The sequence below is a fragment of the Pieris brassicae genome, chromosome 5 (assembly GCF_905147105.1).
Source record: "Pieris brassicae chromosome 5, ilPieBrab1.1, whole genome shotgun sequence".
Lineage (NCBI taxonomy): Eukaryota > Metazoa > Arthropoda > Insecta > Lepidoptera > Pieridae > Pieris > Pieris brassicae.
This window is the reverse complement of record NC_059669.1, coordinates 17,032,839-17,051,094: the sequence shown is the minus strand read 5'-3', so window position 1 is coordinate 17,051,094 and position 18,256 is coordinate 17,032,839. Positions and strand designations below refer to the sequence as shown.

General features: G+C 31.4%; 1 protein-coding gene across 1 annotated transcript in view; it reads left to right on the top strand.

Annotated features, from left to right (window-relative positions):
• Positions 1-555: 555 nt before the first annotated feature.
• LOC123709414 (atrial natriuretic peptide receptor 1-like) overlaps positions 556-18,256 on the top strand; it is a 103,223-nt gene continuing 85,522 nt past the window's right edge. Inside the window, exon 1 of the mRNA XM_045660738.1 lies at positions 556-729. The gene's annotated coding sequence lies outside the window, so the exon portion shown is untranslated. The remainder of the gene's footprint in view (positions 730-18,256) is intronic.

The window sequence follows — 18,256 nt, the reverse complement described above, 5'->3', positions numbered from 1 at the left end:
TGTGTACCAAGATACCTTCACACAGTGGTTTAAGTTTAAGTCGATTTTTTTTCTTTCAATCCTTAAAATTTTATTTGTTTGAATATCTATGTAAAGACAATATGACATGTACTGTTCATTGAACAAACACTGCTTTTGAACTAAGTGGAATATGTGGATTTTACCAAAACTGGCTAACCGAACCTAGGAGCAAGACCTACAGCCGAATCACAATTTATAACTAAAATATGTAATATTATCATTTTTGACTAGTAAGTCAAAATTTTTGACCGCTCAAGTATGAGCGGTCAAAAATGAAAAACATATCCGTGACAAACTGACCTAACATTCAATTAATTTAGACGCGATGAAATAATAAGCAAATATTGTGGCACAAAAAAGTTACGTCAAAACAAACACTTATAAATCACAGTGCGCATAAAAATATTCAGTATCTGCCACTCGATGTCGATAAGTTATATTAAACCGCGTTATCTATATATTAATTCTCTTAAAATATTAATTGACTATCTTATCAAAGTACTATCCTATCTATATACCGAAATTTATTTTTGTACATTCCATGGTGGATAACAATTGATTTTCTTTTGAAATATGTTTTAGTTGCACGGGGCTTGAGAATTATCAGTTTGTAGCGTGATATTGGCGCGTCGAGTCGCGTTTTGTCGCTCGCGCTCGCGATAAACTGTTTTGCGAAAGTGCATGTGACATTTTTGAGTGGAATCTGTGGTAAGTCCACATGAACATTGACGTTTCAGCATAACTTTCAGTATGATTTGATTTATTATCACTTTTAAATAAAACTGCTTTCTTTTTGAGAATTATATTTTTTTGCCTATTGTATTGCAATTTGTTTGGAGTTTGTTCGAGTTTGGACAGTCAGTGTAATATTATTTTTAATATTATCTGTAATAAATGAATATCGGTCAGACTAATTTCTTTTACTTTATCTGATATAAATTATCTACTTAAGATAAGCTATAATAAAATATTGCAAAGATTTTTATTTCATTGATGAATTTAAAATAACATCTTATCAAATTTTGCTAACTCGAAGTCCATTATCAAACTACTTTTTATCTTTTATTTGCTCTAATTCAGTATTTTTTTGCTATAATTGTTTACTCCACATGTAAATACATAGGTTATAAGTTAGTATTAAATATATCATCACAACAGTATTTAAGAAGTTAATACGCTTCTGAAGTAAATACACAAATGTAGATTTGTAGCTCTAATAAATGTACTAACAATATTTCCGTGTATCAGTAGGTTCGTAGTTAATTTAGTGGTTCCGTTTGTGAAGTACAATTATTTGTTTCTAACTGGATTAAACTGGTTCGACAAAAAAGCCTTATGCTAAAACAGATATATATCTGCCCTATGTTCACCATATGACAAAAGACTTAAAACAAGAATCGTTAAAACTTTTCGCTTCAAATAAAAGGCCAAATCTATTAACAATTCATTTTAGTAAGTATTATTAATAAGTAAGTGTACATAGAAATCGATCGGAAGTTCTTATAGCATTACAATTTTTCCATTAGAATAAAGTTGTCATAAAACAAATTTTCTATTTATCCATTTTAATTATTAAAATTATTACTATGGTTGTTTTAAATTCATAGTGCGGGCAAATAAACAAGTATAATATGCAGCGGTTATTAACGATATGTTTAATTCTTAGAGAGCTTTTATAACATTAAGATATATGTTCTCTAAGCTTCAACGAGCATCTGTTGAAAGTTCTCAGCTTAGTACACAGCTTAGGAGTAGTAAATCCTAGAGTCTATAATAATATACATAAACCTTTCAAGATATTCGAATATTAATTCAAAATTAAATATACTAACCACTAATAACTTAGAATCGCTTAAGATTTCTTAGACTCACATTTTATAGGGAGTTTTAAAAGATAACGAATTGTTTTCCGTTATACGCAAAATTAATTAAAGGATAGATAATATGAATTGCTATAACAATTACGCATTTGTTAAATTTAATTAGCTCCGAGTCCTATATATCGAGGATTTATTAAATCTGATTTCTATTAATTTCACTAGCATTGAATGTGTGTTAATAATAAAATACTTATGTACGCTCAAGGTTTGAACATTTTAAGGAAAGTTTTTAGTTATACTTTTTAGTTTTCATATACACTTATACGTACATCCCAGTACAAGAGCTTTATAAAGACCTGAGCAGGAGCTTACTCCGAGGACCATAAAGCTGGGGCTTTTCTCGCCTTGGTCTTTGAAAATTATTTATTTGTTTAGGTTTTAGTATACTACCTTGTATTCTAAAGCGCGGGCTTTAGAATACAAGGTAGTAGACCCGGGTCTTGTGCAGTAGTGCGGGATACCCCTGAGACAATTCCAGTGGGTCCTGTACCCTGATCTCCGAGAAATATACAACTTGCTAATTCGACTAAAAACATATCACAAATTTAGAGATGCAAAGGATGCGAAAAAACCATTACATTAGGTTGTTATTTTATTTAACATTTTACGAATTTGAATCTACAAGCAAAGACCTACTGTCTCAAAGAGTTTAGTAGAGCTTTTTTTCCATTTTTACATCTACCTCCTGTGATAATGTCTGTCTTATAGATTTTCTTAGTTATCTAAATAGTACTCACCATTAACCTTAGAGGCAGACATGATTTAGTATCGATTTTTTAACAGATTTAAACGTAGAAAGTTTTGTCGTATTAATCCGAACTTTAATTCCTATCAATACGAAATACAAGCAAATCATATACTAAAACGGTTGCTAGCTATATGTATGACTGTGTGAGGTAACCGGTCGTATGCAAAATCTAATTTAAATTAATTAATAATTTAAAAAAAACTAAATAAGCTAACCTAAATATGGAATACGGTGTTTTGAAGCTATTAACTCACTTTATACTCGTATTAAGTACACTTGAAGAATCTTTTGGACTCAAAACAGTCGTAGAGACTTTAAATTAATGAAATGAAAGAGTTCAGCCAACGAGTTACGTTAGTGATTAATTGTATGAATCGTTTTGAAGAAAGTTAGCAAAATTTTCTGTGAACACATTTTTGAAATTAATTACTAAAATCGAATTATAATATAATTTTGCTGCATATCATCAATTCTTGATAAAATTATCGTTTCAGCTAATTTATTAAGAATAACGCGTAAGAATTTTGATTTTTTAATTTATTTTGAAAGGGAGTGAAAACTTCAGCCAAAGTGTACCAAGATACTTGGATAGTTCTATAGTTGTCATCTCTTATCCCGTAATATTGCAATGCATCTACATAAATCAACAATAACATCTTAAATAACATGTGAGTTACGAAAATAATAACTTCAATAATTTTGTGTTAATGTATAGCTTGGTTGTTAAATATCGTTATTGATGTTAAACAATAGTATCCTTCTATAGATTTAGGGACATAACAGTCCGCAGTATAGGCGTAAGAATCTTTATCTTCTCCGGCAAGTTATATTTAGTAGCAAGATTATCTTTTTATGTGTACTTACACTTGCGGTACAGGGAATATTACAATAAAATCGGCAGGATTTTTAGGTTCTAAAACAAGATGTCTCAAACAAGGAAACTTGATAAGCACATGCAAACGAATCATTCTTATATTATTAAGTTTATTTATTATTAGTATGGAGTAAAAATAAATTCTCACATCTCAACGTCGTGGTCGGCAAAGTCTGGAGAGGACTGTCGCCATCAGTTTTTTGTCCAGCGATCTCTTCCTCACTATCATTACACTACATCGTAATGTAGAATAGAATATATTATATTTAATTGTAGGTTAGTACTCTAGAATTATAGTAGCCAGTCAATCAAATTATATAGTACATAATGTGGTACATCAAATATAGTGTTAATAGTCAAATCATGTTATTGCATAACTAAATTGGAATAATTCTCAAATTCGATTCGCCCATTGTTCTTTGTATAAACTATTATCTGTATTAATAACCAGTGGCCTATCCTATAGAATATCTAAAAGTACATGGTGGAAACCTTGGGCCTCAGATTTCTGTATCTTTTTCGTAGTTTATTTTTCCATTAGACTAGATAATAGTAGGTAGGAAGTCTTCTGCACCTGAAACATACCGCTCACTTTATTGGTCTAAGGCATGCCTGTTTTCTAAAAATGTTTATCGTCACCGTACGAGTGGTGTCCATTGGCCCACAGCCAGCATCGAACCTAGCACCTTAATGGTTAGAACCACATGCTGAAACCACTAGGCTGGTGTTGACCAATCACAATCGAACGGAGCGCGGTCTATATATTCTTACCTGTTTAGTTTAGTAATACTTTTTCACAAATACAGTGTGTTATTGTTTTTAGTATTATTTTTGGTGTAGCCCAGTTAAAAGGATTTAGTTTTATTTAGATCATAGATAAACTTAACAAAGTTATCTCTAGTTATCTTATTCAACACTAGATGTAATTATGATATATTTACAATCGAAGTATGTCTTACGTGCTAGTGAGACTATGCTTAAGGTCCACGAGAATGTAAGTGCGTGCTCCCATTTCACCATGCCTTCTGCTGATAGAGGATCTTTGACAATCTGAGACAGATCTTTGTTTTTAATTTATTTTATTATTATTTATTACTTAAGATGTCACGTGGAACATGGTGTAATGGTTGTAGCTCCTTACAAACGTTGTGTAATACAAAAAAACAACTTGGCGATTAAAAAGAGTGGCGGAGAGTTTATTGCCAGTACTTCTCTTCCGTTCTACGCCCTTTATTCGAGAACTAGCAGTAAATGTAAAATTAGTAGCATTTAATATATGTTTCTTTTTTGACGTTCATAACTGTACATTTTGTTACCTATATGAATGATTTTTGACTTTGACTTATCCTTATAACAAGGTCACTGGTCCATTTTTCAGATACTAACAGAAACTTAACATACTCGTAGTTTCAGTAAAAAAACTAAACTTATAAACTTTAACAGTTACGTTACCTAACTGCATTACAATAGCCAGAGTAATTTGAAAAGGATATTATAGAAATAGTATCGTATATTAATAAAAATATCAAATATCTGTATTGAAAAGAGGCGGGTTTAGCGACCGTCAGGCTACAAGGCGTCAATACAATTCACGTGAATTTTAGGTGAAACATTATTCCGAATGTTTATCTCGCAGCCAAATACATTAATTAGCCGTTCAATTAACAACCTATCCGTTTAAATAGGGGTCTGAAAGATGTTCAGCCAGTTGATCAAACAGCTAGGCAAATGACTTGACTGTTGACTGTTAATTCAAATTTAATTCCACTTTCTGCTACTCTCAAACTCTTCACACTGTCAATAGGGCGTCGGCAAACCACTACTTTGATGGAGTTTTCCAAAGTTTCATGAAAAACAAGAACAATGGAAGAATGTTGTGACAATAATAATGTGAATTTGACTTAAGCAATTTAATTTTAAAAGCAATATTTTTTATGTCATCTTATTTATTTCTGCAAAATAATGACTATCGTACGAATGGCCCAAGCATTAGCCAACCAGTTTATTAAATGTTATAACAAACGCTACGGCTGAATATCTTTCAGGCTGTTGTTTAAACGGCGCCGTTTAGTTAAAAGGCTAGGCTGTTAATTGAACGGCTAATTAAACTAGTTGGCTGCGACATATGTATATATAGGCATATAAAAACGAATTGCTGTTTTTTGTATCGCCAAATCTCGGGAAGCTAGACCTAATTTTGATCTCGATTTTTTTGTGAAATAAAAGAAATAATAAATTTAAGCATAAATAATTTAATCTTCCTATAAAATAGTTTATTGCGCTGAAATATTTGATTTCTTACCTTTTTCTAAAAAACAATACATTGCTTTTTTTTCAATAAAAAAAATGTCACTTGGTTTGTGAAATATTTTTAGTTTTGTTTAGAAATTTGTCCGTTTCATAGACGTTTTACAGTGTAACCATTTACACCATTATAATGTAGGTGATACGAAGTTCACCTTAAATAAAATTGCAAGTAAAACATACTAGAATTCTTAAGACTCAAGCCGTTGTTTTTGTAAAAAAAAACCAACGGAATTAGCTAAATATATGGAAAATTTAGGGAGTCAATGTTATGTACACATAACACATTTGAATATCGATGTAAAGTTATGTTTGTTTTATATATTAAGTTATCAACGCGTATTTGAAAGCGCCACGTACAACTTCCTATCTATTTTTTTACCTAGAAACTACAATACGTCATTTGGCGTAAGCGTTCGTTTTATACGAATCTCAAAAGATTGTAACTATTCAGGCAAATCTTGGGATAAAACATACCCTTGTGAAGGGTTAAGAGACCGTGTTAGTTTGATGGCCACTTGACCGAGTTACAGCGTGGGATGATTTTGACGATTGAGAATCCTTTATAAGGCAACTTTTGATAAATAGCATCTCTGTCGCAAATTAGCTCGATTTACAACACGCTTGGTTGAATAAAATACTTTAGCGAATCGCTGGCCGCGACTGGTGTGAAGTACAAGAAATGTATGTTAAAATAAAAACATTTTATGATCAGCGTATTCGTGTATGAGTACTAATATCATGTTTATTAAATCAGTTTCGGCGATAGTACATGTCAGCCTTAAAAGGTAGACTTATGTATTTCTTATTAATAATATTCCGTTTCCATTAGTAGTAGGCTATATTATTATATAGCCAATTTACAATTCAATTTATATACACATATTATTATACACTTTAATTTGGATACTTTTGTATCCGTAATTTATTCAAGGACAAAAAAAATGCTACCCATTTTTGGTGACTTTTTATATCCAACACTGTTATAAGGATATAAGATCAAATGGCGTTTTTGAAAGATACAAAGTTCATAGTTCAGCAAAGCCTAACACGTTTTATTACAAAACGTAAAACGTATTTTGTAGTAAAAGATAACCTTAAACACGTAGTACTAACAGAAAACTAATGATATTATAAATACAGGCAGAATACTTTGAATATTTTTAGACGAAGTAACGTTAGAATTGATTTGTTTGAACGTAGAATGATCAGTGATGTACGTAACTATTTGTAGTGAGTTTTGTTTGAAAATAGAATTTGTTCTTATTTTTTTCAATTCCAGTAGTTCCGCGCTTTAGTTCTTATTAAACCTCCTTATTACTACTACTGTTCAAACATTAAAACTTCAGGTAATGTATTTAACAGTTTGTTTTATTTTCATTACCCATTAATAGTTCATTTATACTATACAGTTCATAATATTTTCAATCAAATACATATTTTACACAATTTTCTGTAAATATAAAGTTACTAAGCAATCAAACTTTTTCAATTTGCGGCTTCAACTGAGGAAACCTGACGTTTGATATTCAATGTAGCTAATAAAGTTTATACAAGTTCCTATTTCATTAAGTTGGTTAAGTCATTAAGAAATACTTAAATATTAATTAAGTAGCGGACCCAACCGACGTAGTCCTGTAAACATTCATGGATTTTCAAGATTAATGCCACAAACACTTAGCGACTGTAAATATTTTATATGTATTTTATCAATATCATAACTACGATCGAAGCATTTATTTTTAACGATATTCATTTTTCTTACATCAATATTGTCAAAGTGATGAAAGGATGTAAGAAAAATATTGTCAATGTTATGACAAACGCCATAGGGTTACACGAAAAAAGTTTAAATTGTAAAGGCACTATGCACTGAAAAAAAACTTGATATCGTAACAAGTTTTCTTAAATTTTCTAATTTTCCCGCGAAATTTTCTAATTTTTTTCTTTCATAAGAACCTTCTCCTGACAATAGCAAACACAACAAAAAAGAAATAGCGAAATCGCCCCAACCGTGACCAAGGGAAATAGAGATTCATTTTTATATATATAGATTAATTAACCCATTTTGTAGACCCTTAAATGAACCTGCCTCACTTAACTATGCGATAATATGTTTATCTATAATATGAAGCTATTTAATATTCAGTCCATGCATGATATTTTAATTAAATATTTAAGGCCCATCATTAATACCCGCTTTCTGTAATAAAGAATTAGTAATCATAATTTTGTTTAGGGAAATTTAATTAAGTCAATTTATTAAGTCAGCCAAGCCCCTGAACAAAATTTGTCTAGACGAAGTTGAAATTTTGCTAATTTTTTAACCAATAGCGAGACATGACTCTTGTGTCTGAGGGCATACGTTCGAACCCTGTCTGTGTGCTTGTGCTGACAGTGTGTTTTCTCCAAGCTCTGACAACTAAAGGTAGATGCAATAAGTATACTTCCTTTTCATTATTTCCTATACATTTTCTTATCAAGGCTGCAGACCTTGTTAATAAATAAATGTAAGTATTATGTAAAACTAACGACGGTTATATACGGCTGTTACCATGGTTACAATCTTTAGTCTGCGTTTTAAATTTTTTTTACAGAATAGGGGGATAGATGGATACTCTCAATGCCAGAAGGCTCGCGAGTGCGTTGCCAGCATTTTAAGAATTGGTACGCTCTTTTCTTGAAGGACCCTAAGTCGAATTGGTTCGGAAATACGTCAGTGGGCAGCTGGTTCCACATAGCGGTGGTGCACGGCAAAAATTGCCCTGAACAACGCTTAGTCGTGGAACGGCGGACGTCGAGGTGATACGGGTGAAATTTTGTATTCTGCTTCGACGTCCGATGATGAAATAATTGTTACTTGTGGATATCATAAATAGTTGTGGGTTACGCGCAGAACGCGTCGGTACCTTGATGTCGAGCTTATCCAAAAGATAGCTGGCAAGTGAGCCATTTGCTATTTTATGCAAAGTGTCCTCCTTTCAAGACTCTGGTCATATTGATTTATTTAGCGCATAAGTACCATACTGTGAGCATAAAGCTCTAACAAACTGCCTTTGTTCAGATTCTAATCTATTTGTATGAATTTTGTATATCGTAGCCCATACAGCTAAACAGTATTCAACCATCTTTCTCATGAGAGAGCTGTTTAAGACAATCAAGAAGTCGGCTTGCCTGAACAGTTTAGCGATTCTAAGAGTAAAGGACAACATTCGATTATCTCTACAGATATGTTCATGATGAGGTCTAAATAACAGAGTCGAATATTACTCCCAAGTCTCGAATCATCTCAACTCTATCCACGAGAATATGCTTAACATTATAGTTATACTGGACAGGGTTCCTACTTTTGTAAATGCTATTGTTAAGTCCTAATACTTAATTAAACCTAGGTTTTTACTGATTCTTGTCTTACAAAACACATCGAAATAAGTAAAACAACTAGATGTTTGCTTATATTCAAGTACGAAACTATCATTTCGAGTGGCTGTCTCGCGATAAGGTGTATTAAAAGAACATGTTGCCGATAACACGGTAATCCCACAAACTTTGTTTTTCTTTTGAATTCTCGAAGCAAATTGATTAAGATACAAAAATGTAGAAAAAGTATAGGAATCAGTACTGCAGGGACTCAATAGGCAATGTCAAAACAACAACCCTATAACTTTTAACCCTAAACCCTTCTATTGTATCTGTTTGCAACATTCTGTGTCAAACACGGCGATTTCCTCACGATTATGCCTTCGTAGGGGCAAGTACGCATATTGACAGATTTTAATGGAGCATGCACTGCCGTGATTCGAACGCAGGATCTCAGGTATGTCTCTACCAACACTGCTACGATTTATATATTATTCAATTAAAGTATAACGGAATACTAATGGTCTACGTTTCACTATATTTGTGCAATTGCCTTTTAAAGTCACACTGGTTCATTAGATTTTTTTATTGTCGTGATATCACAAAAGCATTAATATAAGATGACTCGTCTATGCAAATTTTAGACAAGTATATAATTAATTTTTATACGATATAAACGCAAACATGTGAACAGAATAAACTAGTAGTGGATGTTCTATTAATTGAAATTTGATTATTTTTATATAGATAAAAAAAATCAATAGCGCTACAACCATTTTAGGTCTGGGCCTCAGATTTCTGTATCTGTTTCATGATCATTTGCAAATCGAATAGGCTAGTAGGAGATCAGCCTTCTGTGCCTGACACACGCCGTCTACTTTTTGGGTCTAATACAAACCGGTTTCCTTACGATGTTTTGTTTCACCATTCATGATAATATTAAATGCGCACATAGAAAGAAAATCCATTGGTGCAAAGCCGGGGATCGAACCTACGACCTCAGGCACGACGAAGGCACTAGGCTAACACTGCTCTAATTCTAATCTTATTTTTTATAAGTGGTTTGTATTTTAAATATAATTGTATTTGAATATGCAGTTTAAAGTGAATATTTTCTTGCAGCATACTTAATATATTTTACACAGAGAATGCATTATTCAAGATTCAATTCAGACAAGGTTTTATGTATTTTATATTTCACCCTACGGGATCCAATAATTTAAATTGGTCTGGGTACACTCACCGACTCACAAAATCATATATTTTTTATCTTTTCGTATGCTTTACGCTTAAGCATGGAGATGGATACTCTATTATTAAAGTTTGATTTGAAATTACAAAATTTTGACATGTGCCTTATCAAATTTTTTCATAATAGTAAGTGGAGAGAAAAATAGCTAGGTTTCCTCTTATATTGTTTCTAGTAATTTAAATACACAAGGTGATCGCAAGCTCGGATACATTTCTAGAATATTCCAGATCATACTCTAATAAAATAATTCCATCCGTTCAGTAGCTCATACAAAATAAATTAACTGATAAAACTAATATTCGTCGTTTCACACAACGTTCATCAATATCATAAGGTGTGAATTTTTGCTATGCTCGCGTTCATTTTGAAATATCGCGCAAAGGTATTTCGGAAGAGTAATTGCAAAAATAAAGCTACAATTTTACTAATCCTTTTGTGCCTTTTTCGAAAATAAAAATTAAAACATGGCTACCAACATTATCAAAGTCAAATATTCCGCTTCCTTGGCTCAATAATTTAATGTTGAACAATCCGGCGACACAATATTTCGAACATAAGTGACTTACGAAGAAAATAATTGTGACTTGTAAAAGACATAGTATCGTAAATTATATCGCTAATCAACACGGGACAGACTAAATACTAGCGATCTAGGATTAATTAACCTTGAGTTCTCCGATTTATATTACGGTCCTTAGGGCTGAAATTCCATTTATACATATATTTTTATATGTCCCGCTTATTTGTAACACGGTACATACACCTGAAAATAAGAGAGTATGATGACTGTCTGCACATTCCTCTAGGGTATTTCACCAGTAATTTCAAGAAATGCTTATAAAATTACTAGCTGCCCCCCCTAAATTATTATCTACTTAATATCATGTTACTTAGCCCACCTTTTTATTACATTGCACATTTTGGAACATTTTGCTATGTTGCCCCAGAGACTGTTCGGTTTTATGGAATAAAAACTTTTTGATTTTTTATATATAAGCCACATGTACGAGAGGTGAAATTGTGTCTTGCATGCGTTGATAAACAGCAGACATGACATGACAAGACATGACTAGGCATGGCAAGACAAGACGACGTGCTGTGATAAACTGATACCAATTGTGAATAACTAAACTAAAATTTCTGTTGTAATAAATTAATTTAGGGGTTGGACCACCTTTAACATTTAGGGATGAAGATGATAGACGTTGTCCGATTTGCAGATCTAACCGATATGCCCACAAAATCTCACAAAAATCAGTCGTATGGTACGACTTTAATTACAAACACCGTGACACGAGAATTTTATATATTAATATTGTGAAGATTGTACGACCGGATTGTACAATTGTCATAGTTCCAGATGAGTTCATAATTGCTTTTTTCATACTCTAATGCTAAGCTTTGAATGATAATAATTGTATAAAATAAATATGGTATCATACTTAAAACTCTTAGTATATCTTGTTAACAATGAAAAACAAATTGCTACCATTGGTCGTAGATTTCTGTATCTGTTTTCTTTGTAAGTAAGCTTATGATCAGCTGGTGTCTAGTATATATACGTAGACAAGACAATAATATATATTGGTTGATTGCTAGAGTTGGTACAAACGACCTCAGGCTTATGGGTCGTGCTCTCAGCTACTAAGCAGCTATTGTTAACAATAGGCGCTTTAAAATTCCAGAGCACATCACACATTCTTTCGTTTTACATTCATGCGCTTACGCAGCGTTCATTTAAAGAACTATAAAACAATATTAATTATAAACAAGCCTCGTCTTACTATTGTGACTATTCATGAATCTTTCGCTTAACTTTTATGTTTACTGCCGGTGTTAAAATAGCACCTGTTTATATTTTGTCGTGACTTGCGATTCTTCTATTGATCTATAAGTTTAATAATTATACATTTCACACCTAAAATATTATCTCTATTTCGTGATAATCAAATAACTAAATTTGTTAATTCCTATCCTAGTACAAAGACCTCTAGATTTTTTAAATGACTTCTTCTTTGCTGCGACTAAGTAATAGTTATATAATGTAAATTAGTTCGTGTAAAAAAATTACATTTATTTATCCAGGTAATTTTTTATACTATTAATTAAACAAAATGTTGCATAGCGAAATAGAATACAGTTGACATTATGAAATGAAAAGAGGGGCAACTGGTGGCCTTATCGCTTTCGAGCGATCTCTTCCAATCAAAAAAAATAATTTTTGTAGGCAATTAATTATGTAAGTAGTTATTTTTAACTTCAGTTTTCCTTAATTATTTTTTTTACTGAACCCTTGTTATAATATTAACTTTATAAAAACGATCCTCAGAGTTCAACTAATAAATTAAAAAAGTATTTAATTGATCCAGCAATCATCGAATATTGCGGTTAGCAACATATTTTTGGATTCTTTATTCATATATAAGATAACAAAAGGTATGATGAAGGTAAGGTAAAAGTTACTAAATGAAGCCGAGCGTACGTTGTGGCTTTTCTGATTCAAAGAAAACATCTATATATATCACGTACATGTTTTAAAACAAAATATAACATGCATATGAGATGTTTATAATATAATTTTATACTGAAAGTTCTAGCAAAAACCTGATGTGTTTAAAATTGCCGTTGAACTTATGATGTTTTAGTTTATAAAAGTAAACTTGTTTTTATACTTATACTAAAAATACTCTAAAAACGTGTAGATTGTTTTAGGATACATTATTTAAAAAAAATGTCTCAAATAGTGGTTATCTATTGTACTCGTACTTTAGAAGAAGCTATACAAAAAAGAACAAAATGTTCTTATGTTTTTCTCACATGTGTTTATACTCTGTATTTTTTATGAAGACTTTATGTATTATATGATAATACCGTCATTTATTATAACATTATAGTGTTAAAAGCTTAACATGTGTGACTAAAAAAATATAATCGAACGAACATATACTATAGTTTAAGTTAACAGAACTAATAATAGAACTATGAGTATTCTTTCACTTAGTAACAAAAAAGAATTTAAATCAAATTATTATTTAATTCGACATTTGTCGATAATAATGTCTTCTATAGATTTCAATCTAACCTTAAAAGAATTGAAAAACACTCGGATTTTGAGAGGTTTGACAGCAGAAAAAATGTCATAAAACATTTTTAGAGTTAAGACAAACAATATTCATGAATTCAGTGTAAATATAATTTATTAATATTAATACCTTAACGTACACTTACAAAAAAATGACTTTTAATACCCCACCTAAATTATTATATATTAGTAGGATTTCAGATAAATTTCACATTAGGTTGTGATGTACAAAATCATGAATTTCAAAGATCCTCAACGTCACTATGAAATGTTAAGATGAGTGATGAAATGTATAAGCCGACTACAAATTAATCATAAGTAAATAGTTAAGCTACGATGTCTTTTGAGTATTAATAAAAATACTAAAGTCCTTCTGACAAAATTTATTTCACATATATATTCTTTAAACACTATCTAAGCAATCAAAACAATTGATTACTTTTATAAAGATGTAAGTATCTTGTTACTAATGACAAAATACTGTACTACTGTACTGTATTATGTACATTTCAGCGAAACAAACCACACGTTAAACATTGTATTATAGCTATTTATTATTGTAACATAAATATGCCGAAAACGATTAGTCGATTAGTGGTAAAATATTACAAACAGCAGGCAGGTGGCGAATTTTCTATCAGTCTATGAATATTAAAATATATGAACAGGAAATAAAGATCGACAATATTGAAGTGATTGATGGTTTAAGATGGTACTAACTGTGCCAAAAACTCAAAAGTTTGCCTTTTTCTATCAAATCATATATATCTGTTATTTCTATCATAGAAGAGGCATGAATATAAAGCGTGGTTACAAATTTAGTAAAAACTACATGTACATTTCGTTACATGTACACGTGGCATTTCGTTAGTGAATTCAAACGGCTTACGATTTCAAATCATTCAAGCTCTAATAGGCGAAGACGCAAAATAATAACTTTTTAGTTAGTAATGATAAACTAATCTATCTTTAATGATTTGAATAATTCAGATTACAATTCCAATATATATTATGCGGAATTTATCCATGAATATTGCTAACGTGTTTACACAACTTAAACTGGCAGTTAATGGGGGATAAAGTGATGGAAGTGGTAGTGACGGGAATTTGACGATGTTTACACTTCTGTGCCTTGTTCTTCGGACTCGATATGTATCGGGATCTTCACACAAATATATTTTGCTAAGGCTTGATCCTCTGGTGCCAAAAGAATTTTTATGGTAATGGTCATTGTCCTAAGCGTGATGCAATGTGATTCCCATTTAATGAAGTTTATCGGTCACGCCTGACACACTAACTATTTTTGTCTTATCAATTAGTGTTTTATTCTAATTTAGCATAAAAGATATACTTTTTATACAAAAATCAAACATTGGTTAGATGTTTTGGATGAAGACAGATGGTGACACAGCCTTTTATAGGTTTTGGTCTCAGATTACATGTAACACTATGATAATTGACTTTCATAATTTATTTAAGTATATTTTTATCTTAGATGCTAGTTAAAATTCAGCAATATTTCATTATTGTCCTTTTAAAACCTTACCACATGAAAACGAGTACGTTATAAACGTTATCACAATTAATTTATTCATAATGCACACTTGTAACTCAATATTAAAAAATATCATCAGAAAGCAAGATTCGTATCTGCACATTTCAAAAACTTATCTGCTTAAAGTAATTGCTTCCGCATGGAAATAAACATTTTAAGACTCCATAATAGATGTGCGATAAAAATTAATCACCCACTGAAGTAATAAAAGAATCAAAATAACACATTATTTCAGATATCTTTCATTGCTTACATGTGCGTATTGTATTCAAGGTTTTGAAAATCAATATTTATGGATGCACATCAGCAAAATCAATGCACTACTTACGATTTTGTTTACCACGGAAAACTATCAATATAGATACGGAATACCCTTCCCTTGATACCCGAAGCCTCAAATGAACGCCTGATATCGTGATATTTGGTCGTGTATAATCCCGATTCAATTTATGCGTAGGAGTTATTTTACAATTATATTACAGTCAAAACCTTTTACGATGACATCGTTTAGTACAACATACCGGTTATATTGATAGAAAACCAAAGGTACCGGTTGAATTCTATGTATTAGGTACTTAATAACAACGTCATCGGCTGTTACGACTATCGGTTTTTACGACCAAATATGACTAGTCCCTTCGATGTCGTTATAACAGATTTTGACTGTAGTTTATAATATTCGTATTTTTTGAAATTTGATTAAAATTAATTTATCAGTCTTAAAATATATATTGAAATAGTGATCAGCATGTGCTAGATAACAAGTTATAATAATTACATTACCCATAACTCATTTATATTTTATTGCTCGCCAATACACCTTGGTATATAATCTCTAAGTGTTTTACAATCGTACTAATAATATCACTATCATAAATCACAGAATTATCAATATAATCAGTCTATTAATAGATATTGTGTAGTTTTAATGAAAATATTTATTTTCAATACATCCTATAATTTGTCTTTTTGTCGGAAAGCCTCATAAAACTCTTTAAAAAATTAAGTAACTTTTGACGTGACAACGTCTTATAATTTGACGGAGGCGGCTGCACGCACGAAAAAACATGACTCATGAGGCGTTACCTCGCTCTGAGGCGTTTCATTTATGCGCGGAACGAGCGACAAAGAGGCACAATCGGCCTCCGCGTTCGGCAGCGTTCGACATCTGTCTTTCTTCTACTTGAGTGAGCGATGAAAAAAAAATTACATAAGTGTATTTATGCGTACCAATAAATGTAACTTGATCAATTCAATTGTGATTTCCATGTACCTACTTCTATATATCCATACAAAATATTTATCAACAAATAAAATTAAAATTTTCTTTTGAAAAAGCAACCATTCCATCAGTATTTTCTTATGACGTTGTCACGTTTAACTATCTTCAGTAAACCGACTTTACAGAAAACTGATTTTTTTAAATTGTAAGCAGAAGACTACAAGCGAAGGTGCGTACACGAACTCCATAAATATATGTACTACTATCATTAGATGTAAGCCATATTCTTGTGAATATTGAAAATTTCAAGACATATAGTAAAAGTTCATTTAGTGCATACCTACACGCTAAATCATAAATTATTAATTTAATTATTGATATCTCATTTCAACGGTAAGCAAGTGGCAACTCTCAATCAATCGACACCCTAGAACTAACCTCAAAGGAATAAAAATAATCATTATTTCGAAGAAACGTTATTTTTGGAATCCACTGTATGCTACATAAAACATGCCTACGTAACAGAGAAATATAAAGAAGACGTCTTAAATCATTATTTCTTGTATTATATTTTAAATAGACTGTAATAATTACAATTTTGAACGAATCTAGATAAAGTACATTTAGTTATCGTATTTCACATAATACACATATACATTGTTTATTAAGCCCTAAAACAGAAGTTGAAATAGGCAGGGCATATTGCAAGATATACAGATAAAAGACGGACTTTAAAGACACCTATATAGAATATGGAAGGAAGCAAGGGAAAAAAGGAGTAGTGGGTGCCCCACTAAGAAGTGTTAGCAGGAGATGGAGAAAGAAAGCCATGGGCAAAGTTAGTTGGAAAAAAATGGAGGAGGCCGTTACCCGTGAAGGGGTTCCGGTCGATGGTACTGAAGGTAGATAGGATATAGGTTATACAGGATAACAAGAAAAATATTTGTATAAAGCTGCCTGTCAACCCAACTTTGGGGCCTTCAAGAAAAGTTCGTACCATTTCGGTATCATGTCTATGGGCAGTGGTGTAACTTAACATCGGGTGATACTTCTGCTTGATTGAAACCTCTTCTATAAAAAGAATTACATAAGAATAATTTTTATACCCAAGATTGTCTTCATTGAAAGATATTATAAAGGTACAAGGAATGTTTTTCAGTAGATGTTTGTTGTACTGACTTCAAGACTATCAAATGTATAGAGTCAATCATGATAATGTACTCTATGCGGTCTTACAGAATTAATCAGATCGCTTAAAATATAATTTATTAACACTAAAGAAAATATTGTATGCGGGATCAACCTTTATATTAGAATTGCCATTTTTTTCGACAATATTATCGAGTCGTTCTATTTTACCGAATCGATTTATCAAAGTGACGAAATGCTGCTATTTCAATCTACAATTCGATAATTTCAGATAAGATTATACATATTTTTCAAACTATCTGGTAGCCGTACTGAATTACTGTGGAGACAAATGGTTCGATGGTATATATCTAGTTATTTAATATCTCGGCCTATACGCAAATAAATTCTAAGTACCAAAATACAGAATCGTATACGAATATCCAATATATAACTACCAATATATAGTAGCCAGTTTATGTCTCATAATGGACTGTTATTACCGTTATAAATATACGGCGCAATGCATGGCTACACTAAGCGAAGTTATCAACAAATTACAAAATTAAACCCAAATTTAAATAGGATTCAGGTAGTCGGGCTGAAATAGTTTTACCTTACATGGGGGTTTGGATTAAGTTTGCATACTAATACCGACCCTTCTTACGATATACGATCTTTAAGTACAGATTTTATTAGGGTAAACGTTTTGTTTTTGGACAAATACCAAGAAGGATTTTAATTTTTATCTACAAAATATATATACTATAGATAAATACCATAACTCTTAAATAAAAGATCAAATACATATTACATAAAAAATACATTAA